Source organism: Sciurus vulgaris (assembly GCF_902686455.1).
Source record: "Sciurus vulgaris genome assembly, chromosome: 10".
Taxonomy (NCBI): domain Eukaryota; kingdom Metazoa; phylum Chordata; class Mammalia; order Rodentia; family Sciuridae; genus Sciurus; species Sciurus vulgaris.
Window position 1 is genome coordinate 74,638,660 of NC_136470.1, and position 15,116 is coordinate 74,653,775.

Below are 15,116 nucleotides of genomic sequence, written 5' to 3' on the forward strand. Positions count from 1 at the left end.
AAAATTCTAGGACATAAGATGCTCAGTGCAGTGTGTATGCATTCTAATGTGTTGCCCAAATAACATTTAAATATTAGCTCTTCACTTAAAAGTGACAGTCCAGGTATCCAAATGATGCTGCTTCCTAAAAAGTGTTCTAAAGGGCTAGGTAGGGAAAATGACTAGCTGAACCTTTAATATCTGGCTTTTAGTTCAATAAATGGAGAGGGGTTTCTGGCTCATTTCTTCTAGGCAATAGTTGTGGACCAGAGGGTAGAAGTTGGCAACAGCTTCTCTTAACTTACTTGGATCACAAATGGGTAAGGTGCTGCCTTATTTAAAGACAGCATTATCAAGTCGTTTGGGCTTGGCTTGAGGATCTCACATAACCCTTCTGGATGTCATTAATAGAGGGAAGCCAGCCTTCACTAGTATTGAAAAAATTCCTTAGACCAATTAGGATGAGTTTGAGCAAAGGTGGCAAAGTTGGGCATGGTACCACACACCTGTAATCCCAGTTATTTGGGAGATGGGAGGATGACAAGTTCCAAGACCCTATCCCAAAATAATGCAGCGCAGGGCTAGGAATAAACCTTAAAAGTAGGGTGTTTGCCTAGCATATGTAAGGCTCTGGGTTCAATCCCCAGAACTGCAAAAAAAAAAAAAAAAAAAAAAAAAAATCAGGCAACTTCTAGAACCTGCAGCTATTCTGGGGAATGCTAACAATATGATCTGAATAGCATTCATAGGAAATGGAATTCAAAATTTAAGTTCTATAGAAAAATAGAACTCCATTGCTACAGCTTAATCAGTCTGTTTACAACTTAAGTGGTTACAGGACCTCCTGCAACCTACCACAACTCAAGTACTGCAATTCTGTATTGGTTTTTGGACCCAGTGCAAGTGTCCATTCCAAATTAGCAATTTCCCCCTTGGTTTTGGACTCTCACTGAGTCACTATCATCTTGGGTCTCTGGTCCCTGTACCTCAACTGCATTTCTTTGAGTTATTCTAACTGAAGAGAGATCTTTTTAGCACTCAGCAGATGATAGCTGCACATAAACATTCAAAACCTGAGAGGGGGCTGGGGAGATAGCTCAGCTGGTAGAGTGCTTGGCTTGCAAGCACAAGGCCCTGAGTTCGATCCCCAGTACCGCAAAAAAAAAAAAAAAAAAACCTGAGAGGGAGATTAATGTGATGACTAATTGGGAGACAATAATAAGACTTTGGAGCATGCTGCTCCACTAGGGTCCACATGAACCAAACCAGCCAAAATCTAAGTATCAAAAAATGAGCCAGTTGAGCCTGCCGTTAACAAAATAGCCTGGCAGTTAATTTTGTAAGAGTCTCTGCAGCAGCCAACACATATATCTAATCTATAGAAGTATTAGCAACTACAGACTCCTCCCTGTTCAGCTAGTAAGTAATCTAGTACTCCAACATCAGCTCAAACTGGGAGTAAGAACAAGTGCTAGAAGGGCCTAGAAGTCTGGTTACAGCATAATCCCTTCAAGTGAAGTAGGTATAATGAAAATGAAGAGCAGCAAGGGTCTCATGATGAGTCTCTGATCTTAGAGTCAGCCATCCACATAAAAGACATTTACTTCTGTGGAAACTTATCTGCTTGACTTTGCCTTAGTCTCCATCAGGTGTACAGCTCCAGGAGTCTGGAGGGGCCCCCCTAAGTTGTAACACACAGACTTGAGTTATGACTAGGCCTTGGCTGCAGTATGGGCAGTAAGAACCTGAAGTCCCCTCCAACGGAGTACAAGAGCAGTCATTGATTCACTTCTAGACAAGTTGATTTTTAGGTTTTAGATGGTGAAAGTTCTTTTTGTTAGTGGTTAAAGCCTGGTGAAAATATGTCTTAGGGACTCAGGGTATAGCTTAGTTTGTAGAGTGTTTGCCTCACATGCACAGGGCCCTCGGTTTAATCCCCAGCACCACACACACATTAAAAAAAAAAAAAAAAGAAAGAAAGAAAGAAAGAAAACATGCTTTAGCTCAGTGCATTAAAGCCCTGCAGTATTTAGTCATGGCAGAATTTTGGAAAAAAGGACAGACTTTGCAGTAACTTTTGTCCATTAAAATTATAGTACCATTGTCCAAAGCAACCCAATTTCCAATGTCAAAATGCTATCTGTAAATTTTTCCCAGAACACTGAGCATGATAGGAGTAATGGCAGGGCCTCTGTTTTATAACACTCTACTTTAACAACTTAATAATTTACCCAGTAACATTTTGTTGTCACTGGAGATTGCCCCACAAGAAAGACATTTGTCAATAGCCTTTTAACTACTGTTGTAACTGGCATTCCTACCTGGAAAGCTTTACAATCAGAGACTGTTGCAAGAATGTATAGGTAGTCCATCAAGTAGCAGAAATATACCATCTGAAGTTTTGGTAGTCTTCCCAGGATTATGGGACTGACAAACCAAATGTTGGCTGTAAGTCATTTCAGCAATTTTTGAACAGACATCAGCATTTTTCCCATAGTTCATTTTGCCTATTTTGTGATGAGCAATGAAGTACAGAACTTCCAACGATGGATGCACTAAACACTGAGGAAAGGCCAGGCAGCTGTCCAGGCCTTCCATGAGTCCACACTTGGCATCAAATTTACTTCCTTTCAAACCCCAGTTTTGTTTCTCCAACTCTTGTACTGTCCATTAAACAGGCCACCATAGGCAATTTGGTTTGGATTAATCTTGAATTCATTCAAACTGCACTTGTTAAAAAGGAAACCACACTTGTAGGGGAAAAAATCTCAGTTCTTCAATAGAATTTACTTTTCCTAAGTAATCAAAAGACCTGGTAAAAGTTCTAGGTCCCATTAGGAGCAGATGAGTCTGGGAGTGCTACCCAGAGGTCCTGGGTTGTATTTCCATCCCCAGCAAAAAAAGTAAAGGCAGACCAATTCTCTGAGAAACTTTGTTTTACCCTAAGGAACCAAAGTTAGTTTTACATACTTAAACAACTTCATTTACCAAAAGCATCTCTTGTATTCCTCACATAAGGAATCAGTTCTAGTTTTTATTACCACATTCCTAGTAACCCTAATTTTTAGACAAGTAAGCTGTTTGAACTTTTATATCAGTATTTTGAAGAGCACCATTTCATGATTTTTAGAAACATTTCCTCATAATAAACCCTTTTCATGTCTGTTAACAGACCCAAATAAATCTTTTTCCCCCATACCACTTTAAAAAAGAAAAAAAATCAAGATGTTTCCACTAGCAGAATGTATTCACCAACAAATGTTAAACTGACCCAGGAATCAAGTCATTCACCTAGTTGCAGATCCTAATGGTAGCAGCGGACAATCCTTGTTTTCTTCATAGCACTTAGCACATAGTTAATTTTCTATATTTTTTCATGCTCTGTGTGTGCATCTGTTTCTGCTAGGACACTCCACGAAGAAGGGAACTACATCTACCTTGCTTGCCATTACATCCCTGGCCCTAGCAGAATGTGTCATACAGATGGTCAAATGCCTGTTAAATAAATGCCAAGACATTAAGACCTGATGGCTTTCCAGTTAGCCAAGACACCACACCTTAATGAAAGTGGGAATAGCTCTAAGTATCCGTCACTTAGTCCTCCAAGACCTCAAGTTAAAGACCCCAAGGCTATGACAAGTTCATTTACAAATTTCCATTCAATCTACTCATTATTAATTATGTGTGAATTGCTTGTTAAACAAAGCCATTGAAGGAGTTCAAGTCATTGAAGGAGTTCAAGTCATTGAAGGAGTTCAAGAAAAGCCACCCTAAAATATACTGCTTTTGTATATTGATTAATTTCAAGGTACCTGAAGAAGAGCAAAATGCAAGGCTTTCTGACCCAGTATACCTTCTTCATTCCTGCCATTTTACTCATTTCAGCAAGGGGGCCAAATTGAGGGACCCTTGCCTCTTCCTTCATCTAGAGCAGTTCTTACACAGATCTATCAGATTTCAGGCCTGACCAGCACTGCCTGCCCAGGCAGAAGTAGAAATTGAGACAAAAGGGTCAAAGGTAAAGTCACCCACACCCAAGTCTTTGCTTCTAAACTGTAAAAGCTCCCAGTGACTAGGTCTCCCAGGTGCAAAGGGAGACACCCTTTCAAATGGAGCTTTCTTCCACAGGTGGAAGTCTCCTTAAATGAACACAGGGCTTAATAACTGAAGACAAGCAGCTTTCCTAGCCATCAGGTCTTAACTATATCACTGAATTCAGGGTGGGGCCCACTAACCAATGGAGCAGACAAAACATCCTCCATGCTGCCAAGATACTATTTGCAGTTATTCTGAGATTTTAACCAAGGCATAAAGGGAGATAGAGAAGCATAAAGGCATAAAGGGAGATAAGAAGATAGAGATAGACTTCACTGACCTAACCACTTCTTTCTAAAACAACTCTAAGTCTTCTAGAAGCTTCTGTGTGCTGGTTAAAGCAACCTCTATGGAAAGAGGTATGGAGATTCCTCAGAAAACTTGGAATGGAACCACTGTTTGACCCAGCTATCCCACTTCTGGGTTTATACCCAAAGGACTTAAAATCAGCATATTACAGTGATGCAGCCACATCAGTGTTTATAGCATCTCAATTCACAATAGCTAAACTATGGAACCAATCTAGGTGCCCTTTAAGAAATGAATGGATAAAGAAAATGTGATGTATATATATACGATGGAATATTACCCAGCCTTAAAGAATGAAATTATAGCATTGGCCTTAAATGGATGGAGCTAGAGAATATCATGCTAAATGAAAAAAGCCAATCCCAAAAAACCAAAAGCTGAATATTTTCTCTGACATGCAGATGCTAATTCACAACTGGGGCAAGGGGATAGGGTAAAACAGTTACCTTAAGTAGAGGGTAGTGAAGGGAGGGGAAGGGGTTTGAGGGTAGGAGGGATAGTAGAATGAGTCACACATTATCACCCCATGTACATATCTAACTATATGACTGGTGGGATTCTACATCGTGTATAACCAGAAGAATGAGAAATCATAGTCCCTTATATATGATGTATCAGGGTGCATTCTACTGTCATGTATAATTAATTAAAACAAATAAAATTTAAAAGAAGGTAACTAATGAAAAAAATACATCCCACTTTTTCTGTGAGGTCTTTGGTCCTTCGTTTTTGAAGGTACCCTACAAATAAAAGTTTTATCCAAGAACCAGAACTCCCCCACTGTGGTTCCATAACTCAGTTTTTTGAGGTTCACCCATTTCTAGAAATAAAAGTTCAGGCTCCGGAGTTCTTATACATAAATTGTCTGGAGTTATAAATGGAGGAGTTTCTGATCCAGGACCCAGTCTAGTGTCTGCCTGTCCCACTATTCCAGGAGTCCTAGGCCAGCGGCCTAACATTGAGGATTCAAATCAGGTCAGGTCACTTGCTCCAAAAACCAAATAGAAGAGCAAGTGGTGAAAAACATAAAAGGAACTTTCATCAGTGTAGTTACACCAGGGAGACAAAGGGACCAGTATCCTTAGCCCTGACTTCCGGGGGCTGAGGATGACGTGGAGGTTCATAGAAAGGGGAATGATCTGGCACGGTGGCTCACACCGGTTATCCCAGCAACTCAGGAGCCTGGGGCAGGAGGATCTCAAGTTGGAGGCCACCCTGGTTTAGAAAATAACAAGTGCCCTGGAGTTCAATCCCTAGTACTGAAATCAAAACAAAGCTGGGGGGCAGAGGGCGGGGAATAGCTAAGAGTCAGGTGTTTGCATCCCCAGAAGCTTTTCACAGCTGCCAAAGCAGGTGGTCTTGGTCAGGGACGGTCTGTCCATCATTATCTCAGGACTGGTCAGGTGAGCCCTGACTTAGACAAAGTTGCTGTTGCTGGGGACTAGCTTCGACTTATCACACGATGTTTAGCCATCAAACTGGTTGCTCCTGGAATCCAGGGTGACTCACATCAAAGGGGACAGATGCAACACGGAGGCAGAGAGGCCAAGTCTTTAATCCTGCATTTAGCCACCATCAAACATTTGCAGACGAGTCTAGGTTTTGTTATACCATAAACCCTCTCAAGGTCACATGTCCTCTCGTAGCACAAACTGACTCTGGGTATGACCCCACAGTTACACAGTTTCTCACAGCATAAGCTACTCTCAGCTGGAGTTAGTAGGTAGAGGGCTAGAGTCCCTGCATTAAGATAAAAGCTCAGGAGTCTCCATCTTCTTTCCAGTGAGCTTACCTACCTACTGAACTCAGTTCTGTTTCTTGTCTGACTCAGACACCTGAGGCCTCTACAGGACACAGTCCTGTTCCTACTGAATCCAGTCTAGACACCTAGGACTCCCCTTCAGGGTTCAGCCCTGCTTCTGTCATGATTTCCAAACCCACTTCAGACCCCCAACTTTGCCCAAACTCAGGTAAACACAAATCCATATACAGACTCAGAATCCAAGAGAACTTACCATGATCCCCAAATGCAGCAAGAAAACAGCACAGTGGGCCCAGCTGGGCACCCGCGCCTGGTGCCCACTGCCTGCAGGAGCTCTCAGCTTCCAGCTACTCCAAAACAGTCCAACTCCTTAGGCCAATCGTGGCGAGTACAGTTTACCTGAGAAAAGAAAACAAGACCAAAACGACTCACGAATCAGCCCTGAAAGCAGGTTCTGAGAACTCCAACCCACAGTATGATCTGACAGCATTATAAGAAAAAGGAAGTAAGGCCTAGAAAACAACTTAATTGGCACAGAACTAGTTTACAGCTTAGTGAGCTCATTGGTTACAGGCCTTCTGAACCAACCGAAGTTTGATTACTGCCAAACTCCACATTGGTTTAGTTTTGGGGGCCCAGCACAGGAACCCAGACCAAATCCAGGGCCTCCATGAATCAGAAAAGGAAAACTCAGCACAAGAGCCGACATTAATGTTTTCGGGTTTCTGCTTTCTGCTGTGGTTGAGCTAGGACTCTGCTTCTTTTCCGCACAGGCCCCTGATTTGCATGAGGGCATAACAAGCCAGGCAGCCCCCTCTCACTCTGGTCCCAAACACACTAGCTCTCACAGAAATTCCTAAGTTTCAGGATGACTGATGGCCTCTCCTCGGGTCTCAAATCCGGACACAGATTCGCCCATTTTTATATTTCCTTGTCGTATTCAGGCTGTATCTTGAAGGGAACCGATGAAGGTGCCAGTCCAGATGCCCACTTTGAAACAGCCATACTCTGCATATTCATGGTGGCGCAGCTGAGCAGGCCAGGGGCTCCTGCCTTTGAAGGCCATCCCTGCTCATTCCACGGCAAGGGCTGCTCCCCTTCCTTCCCACCAGCATCTCACCTGGGCAGATGGCAGAGGACACTTGTCAATCCCTGACTAGATCAGCTGTCCTCCCCTGACGGCCCACTCTTCTCTAACAACTCAAAGGAAAGACTGGGCTAACAACTTGGGTTTTCTTGTGTTCATTCTAAAAGTTTCCACTTCAAGGGTTTCTGCTCTGAAGTCCAGTTTTGAGTTCCAGGTCCCAAGGGCTGCAACTCCAGAGAAATTTCCTCTGTGGAAAGGGACAAATTATCAAGGAAAAAGAAGGACAGAAGGCAAAGGAAGGGGCATGGTCTTTGGGGCTACTCTGGAGGAGCCCAAAGTCATGAAGGGGAGAGGAATTTTGTAATAAAAACTGATGGAATCTTGGGTATCTTCAAGTGGCAGTGACCAGAGACTGAGAAGACTTTGGAATGATGTGCTGTGGTCTCAAGTGGCTCTCCTGCCTTAGCCTGTGTCCCAGTCACAGGAGCCTTGTTCCAGCAGAGGCTAGCCTTGCTGAGCCTGGGTAGCTTGGGACTTGAGAAATTGCATTTCTAAGAGGTTCCCAGCCGATGCTGGGGCACACACGACTTTGAAAAATGTGTGCTAATTAGTCACATTTTTATCTCTGCAGTCAGGTGGCCCTGGAGTCTTCTCTCTCCTGAGAGTCAGGTATTCTGGTCTTTCCCTCAGGAGTGTGGGCTCCTGCCTGTTCCAGAATGTTGGCACTGTGCCTGGTACTGTGGCCCCTAAGGCCCCTGCGAGAACTAACTGGAAAGGAAATCAAAGGAGCTCAGAGAATCACCTGGCCCATCCTGCTCACCTCAAATGCAGACTTCTGTATCTTGTACTCTCAGGCAGTCTACTTAGACAGATCTGGGGAGAGGCTTGGGCACCTGCATTTCTCTCTCTCTCTCTCTCTCTCTCTCTCTCTCTCTCTCTCTCTCACTGTGGATTGAACCCATAGTCAGGCAAGAAATCTACCACTGAGCCAGGTGTAGTAGCTCATTCCTGTAATCCCAGTGGCTAGGGAGGCTGGGACAGAAGAATCTTGAGTTCAAAGCCAGCCTCAGCAATTAAGTGAGGTCCTGAGCAACTTGGCTATATGTGTGTGTGTGTGTGTGTGTGTGTGTATATATATATATATATACATCTCCACCCCTGGTCCTTTTGAGGTGTACAGAACCAAGGGAAGTCACCTGAGGAAATCCAGCAAAAGGAAGCAAATAAAGAAAAACACCTGCTCCACGTGTAAGCTCTGGGGATAGAACAGGGATCACTGTATTGTGCCCTCTGCTGGGTTTTTGGCCCCTGCAGCAGGGCCCAGCACATTTTTCTGAATGCGTGGGTGGACAGGTAGCCCCGGATGAAAGTGAGCCACCAGGGGAACCAACCATAACTTCATCTGCAAAGGCCAAAACAAGAGACAATTACAATGTTTTGTTTGAGGAGCTAAGAAAAAATACTTTTTTTAAAAAATTTGATGAAAACAATGTAAAAGGGGAGAATTGCATTTGTAAAGTGGAAGGTGAAGGAGGAAAAATAAATCAAAATTTGAAGCAAAGATACAAAGAAATAGAAATAACTGAATAGATAAGAGGCTTAGAGGTTAGACCCATGACTATTAAAAGAAAAAGACATATGGGAGGAGAGGAAATAATTCTAGAAATAATTGAGGAGAATGTCCACAGTTTGAAAAAACACTCGAGTCTACAGATTAATAGGGCTGCTAGTTCCAGGCAGGGGTTATAAAAAAGGTAACTCCAGGTATAACCTCTAGAAACTGTTGCCCGTCAAGGATAAACACTTTATAAACCTTTAAAGGAATAAATTACTGGAAAAGCAAAAAAAAAAAAAAAAAAAAAAAGGCTGGAAACAGCCTGTCATTGGAAGCTGAGGGACAGGAGGTAATAACATCCACAGAAACTCCAAAATCCAGAGGCCGGACATAGGGTCCACTCTCCAATGGTAGCAGTCCGATTATGAGAGTCTCGGTGTATCCAGCCAGTGGAAATAGTGTCTGTCAGAAGCTAAGTGATGACTATATCCAGAATCTATGAAAACTGAAACTGGAAACCCCTTAGGGATCAGAGAATCCACTTCACAGATGAAAAATTTGAGGCATATAGAGAGATAATTTGAACAAGTTTGCAAAAGAGCTAATTCCAAGCAGAGGGGAGATGAGAATCCATTCTCTTGATTCCAGTTTGGTATTTTTGTTCTTATTTTTTTTCTTTTTAAACTTTCCTGCAAGGGTAGATATATTTCATTTTTTATTCCTCTTTATTTGCATATAGATATAGAGCTATGCACATGTTCTTTCCCCATTCAATAAAGAAGTATTTGTAGCACACAGGAAGTGAATTTGTTGTCCCCGTCGTTATGGGACTCAGTTTCCAAACTAAATTTTCAAAAGGATTTCCCTATCTGGGTGCAGTGGCACACACCTGTGATCCCAGTGACTCAGGAGGCTGAGGCAGGAAGTTCATAAGTTCGAGGCCAGCCTCAGCAACTTAGCAAGATTCTGTCTCAAAATAAAAAATAAAAAGGGCTGGGGATGTAGCTTGTGATAAGTGCCCTGGGTTCAATCCCCAGTACCACAAAATAAAACAAACACTCTTCTCTTCCCATCAGTCACAACTCAAGGGACATGTTTCATTGCTACCAGGATTCAATAGACAGCCAACTGAGGTGGCAGACTGTATTATTGTCCCCAGTTCTGCCTCCCTCTCTGAATCCATATCCTTTGCCACAGGACTCAGGAGTTCCTCTCATTCCTGATAGAGACTGTTTCACCCCACTGTCCTTGACTTTGGCTGTGTGACTTGCTTTGACCAACGGCATGTGGGTGGAAGTCACAGGGTACCTGTTCTGAGCTCGAGTCTTGTGTTTCTGCTCACCCCTCTTTGACTTCTGCCACACCATGAGAAGAGCATGCCTTGGTCAGCCCCGTCTCCAGGGAAGGAGAGGAAGATAGAGCAGAGCCTGTGGCGACCTCCCAGGCCTGCTGCACAAGCAGATCTGCGGCTGGGAGCATGGTAATCAATGCTGATCGCCGTATGCCACAGATTCAGGGTGGCTTGTTTGCAGCAGCATCTACTTACCTGTATATAGCAATGTGCTGCAGCCCCCCCTACATCCAGCCTGGTTACCAGGAAGCCAAAAACCAGTCAGCCTTCCTTCAGCCTTCGCTTCTGGCTGCTTCCTGTGATCTCTCAATGAAACAGCCACTTGGCTCTTGTGGGAGTCCTGAATCTCAATGGTGAACCCAGTGTCAATCATTGAAAATGACAGTGGGTGACCCCACGACTCTGCAGTTTGATTTTTTGGCCCCTAACAGGTGGATAGGCTACAGTGGATAGTGCCAGGAAGGAATTCCTTTTTGAAGGAATCAAATTTTTAAAAGAAGAAGCATGGAAAAATCAGGACTCATTGGAGTTCTTTATTTTATGGTTCATGTTGTTTTATTAAGTGCTAGTTTTATTTTGGATTATAGGATGTGGGGGTGACATATTTTTCTTTTTTTAGATCTTAGGGTTTTTAACATTTGTAATCTGACCTTGTATGAAGTAAATGATTTTTTTGTTTTTTGAGGCCTTGTAAATCCCTTTGCTTTCTTCATCACCTTTCCAAGTTCATACTTGACCTTCGAGCCCCAGAAAAGGGAGGCCACAATAGAAATGCAAAGAGAAACAAATTAGAGTATGTTTTAATGTTTAAAGTTCAAGGTTTTGCAGAAAGTACTGGTTTGAAGAAAATTTGCCTAGCCCTCTCTCCTGCCACCCAGGGGGGAATCTTTCTCTGCACTGGAGAGAGGAACAAGGGACAGAGGGAACCTGAGGGTCAGACCCCGCTGTGATCTTTGAATCCCAGGGAGGGACAGTGGCATCAGTGTGAGAATGACAGCAGAGGAGGCCCATGCCTGGCTTTTGTAGGAGGGGCCCATGAAAGCAGCCAAGGTCCAGAGACGCCCGGCCCAACCCAGCTTGAGGTATGGCAGTGGGCTCCAAGGTTGTGAGGCAAAGCCCGAGGTGGCCTGAGCTTCCTGAGACTCTAGAGTGACATGACAGAGAAGTTGAATCTTCCTGTGTTCTTTAAGGGGCATGGGAGTTAGCTGAGAAATAGACCTGGAAGACCCGAGTCTCCCAGCCATCAGGCTAGGACGTTTCTGTGGAAAGTGGACTGGACCGGACAGACAAGGTTCTGATGAGGACAGACTGGTGTCGCGCACAGCCTCCATGCCTGGTTCCAATGTCCTCGCCTGCGTTTAGCAGCCCACAGGGCAGAGTGAGAAGGATCCTGGACTGTGATTGTGCCTAACAAGGCACATGGCTGTCCCTGTTTTACCTGTAACCTACTAAGATGTTTTCTGCTATCAGTTGAATAGAAACTTGAAGTAGAGGTAATGTTGAGCGAAAAAAACACATAGAATTATATTTTTATAATCTGACTAGGTAGCCTAAAAATTCATATTTACCTCATAAAATTTGGTCAGAAAAAACAGCCTTAGTAGTTCCCCCTTGTCCATGGTTTTGCAGTCAGCTGTGGTCTAAAACTATTAAATGGAAAACTCCAGAAATAAACTCACAGTTTTAATTGCATGCTGTTACAAGAGATATGATGAAATCTCACACTGTCTGTCTGTCTTGCCTGAGACATGAATAATTCCTTTGTCCAGCATATCTACCTGGTATAGGCTACCCTTCAGTTAGTCACTAACTAGTTGTCGTGGTTATCAGATTGACTATTGTGGTATCCCAATGCTCGTGTTCAGGTAACACTTGTGTAATAAGCTAACCCTACATCGCAATACCTGCATCGTTCACCTCACTTCATCACACAGGTGACGAATCATGTCAATCACAAGAAAGGTGAGAACAGCACAAGAAAATATTTTGAGAGAGTGCATTCACATAATTTTATTATTTATATGTTATTATTTACATATTGTTAAGTTTGTTCTATTTAATAATTCATAACTAATCTACTCTGTAACTAATCTATATTAATTACAAATTGTGTCTTATTTATAAATTAAATTCTATCGTAGTTTATATGAGTAGAGTAATCTCGGTATACATGGAATTTGGTCTCTGCACTTTCAGGCACCCACTGGAAATTGGGGGAGGGTCTGCTGTAGCAAGTCTTTGATTTCTTTCCCTCCCTTACCCTTTCTTCTTTCTTCCCTCGCCCCACCATCTTGCCGTACCCTCTGGCTTCTACTTTGGGGCTAGCGTGTCACGGCTTCTTCTCTTCTGTTGCCTTTTTCTCCTTTCAAACTTCAGACCCATCCAGTCAGAGAGGTCTCCCAACTTAATCAAGCCTGCAGTCCTTGTGGTTTGAGCTGAAAAGGTGCTTGTGAGGGGCGCCTGAGTCTCCCTGGCCTCCCTGGTCCTGGGTCAGTTCGCTGGCCCACGTGGAGCTGCTCACACAAGTGCCACCCATACAACCCTTAGTTAACTGTATGTTTTGTTCAGTGTGTACTTTTTTAAAAAATTGCTTTCCTATCCTGGATCAGGACATGAGTGGCAGCCAGCACATGTGTCAGCCCCCACAGGGCTAGCTAAACTGGCACAAGCCACCATCCAGGGCCCAGACCAACCTGTCTCCTCCATGGAGAAGAGTCTGAAGTATTCATATTTGATTCCAGTAATCATGAAATTTGTGTCAGCTGTCTTCTTCAGGACTTGTGATCCTCCTGCCTCAGCCTCCCAAGCCACTGGGATTACAGGCTTGTGCCACCACTCCCCACCTTCTTCAGTTTTTAAAGTAGAAACGTTCCAGTGGCACTTAACCAGAGCCATATCCCCAGCCCTTTTATTTATTTATATATTTTGAGACAGGGTCTCACTAAGTTGCTGAGGCTGGCTTTGAACCTGTGATCCTCCTTCCTTAGCCTCCTGAGCCACTGGGATTATGGGCATGCCTGGCTGTTTCTTGTTTCTTGCAGCAAGAATTGGAGGCACTTTAAAGTTGTGCAGCAGGACATTTGTCAGAAGGATCAGAAAATTACACAGAGAGAGGCTGGGAGAGCAGGAAGGTCAGGGTTTGGCGGAGAGGACAAAGAACACAACATTCTTTCTCTGTAGTCCCCATGTTATGAACATCGGATGCTCGGAGTTCCCAGCTCCCTAACAATTCAGACAGCCAAGGTCAGGGCATGTGGGTCCCACCGTGTGATGACATGCAGCACCAGTCACAGGCAGAGGGACTTCCTGGCATTAAACTCTGCAAGACATAAATCTGAAGTGAAGGCCTTCTCATGTGACATGTCAACAAACATGTCTGGGAAGTGGCTGTCAGCCAGGGTGGCCACTTGCCATCCCCACGGCAGCAAATGCAGTGGAAAGTGCCCAGGGCCAGGCAGGATGGCTCCTCAGGCCAGCTCAGCCTTTCCTCCTGTCCTCCTGCTCCAGCTCCATGTGCCCAGGGGGTCTGGAGGTGTGGCTGGAGCCAGGCCCTAGCTAAGGAGCCCCAGGCCCCTGAGAAAGGGGACAGGAAGCCAGGTGGGAGAGACCTAGCTCAGCCCTGCCAGCCTGCTGAGCCTTTCCAGAGGGACCTGAACAGCTCACTGCAGTGTGACATGCCACTCTGAGTGCTTTCAACTGGCCACAGGTGTCCAGATGGTGAATGGCTCAGGGCACATCCATGTCATCTGCCTCTGTAGGGCACTGACCCCCCCCTCAAATAGGAGCCCAACTTCCTCAGACCATGGGTAGCACTTTCCTCCTCCCGAGTCTCTCCCAGCTGCAGGTGCCACAGGGGCCTCTTCTTTCCTGCTCCCTCAGCCATCACCAAGTGCCACTGCAGCTGTCTTAGTTTCAGTCAGCTCAGGTGGCCCTAACCACTTACCATGGACTGGTGACTTAGACAACAGGAATTCATTCCTTATAGTTCAGGAGGCCAGAAGTCCAAGATCAGGTGTCAGCATGCACAGTTTCTCCTGAGACCCCTCTGCTGCAGACAGTGGCCTCACTGTGTCCTCCTGGTCTTTCCTCTGCATCCCTGGTGCCTCCTCCTCCTACAAGCACACCAGTCGTGTTGGATTGGGGCGCCATCTTATGGCCTCATTTAACCTCGACTCCTACTTTAAAGGTCCCACCTCAAAATATTGTCACGACCAGGGTTAAAGCTTCATGTATGAATTTTGGGGGACAATTTAGTCCACAACAGCAGTAGAGTGTACGAGGTTGTCCTCAGGAGTAAGTAGGAGCCACATGTGCTGGAAGTCTTCCAAGAAAGGGAGCAGCTACTCAGTTAAAAGTGCGCTCCCACAGAGAGAAGCCTGGCTCCCCTCTCAACTACATCTGAAATTTGCACAAGTTTCAAGGTTATTACTTTGAACTTTGATCCAAATTAAGCCAATTTCAAAAGTCTATTTCTTGTCCAGAAGCAGTTCTATTGGGTACTTTGGTTTGATGAAGTACTGAAGTACTTTGGTTTGATGAAGTCAATCACACAGAATGAGAATTCCCTGTCCTTTTCAAAAGAGTGACAGTATAATCCCACTTGGGTTAAAATGACAAGTTTGCATATGGAAAATAGACTGAGAAAATAGACCCAATCATATACAAAAAGGTTGCATTAGTCAGCTTTCCATTACTCTAACAAATACTCAGTAAGAGAGAGGGTTTATTTTGGCTTCCAGTCTTGGAGATTTCAGTGCAGGACTAATTGGTTCGCTGCTTTTGGGCCTGTGGTGAGGCAGCACATTATGGCAGGAGTGTATGGTGGAAAAAAGCTACTCACCTCATACCTACAAGGAAAGAGAAAGCAGAAGGGCGGGGGTCCTTTCAAGGGCACACACCACAATGACCAGAAGTCCTCGTGGTAGGCTCCAACTTTTAAAGTTTCTGCCACCTCCCAATATCATCAAACTGGGGACCA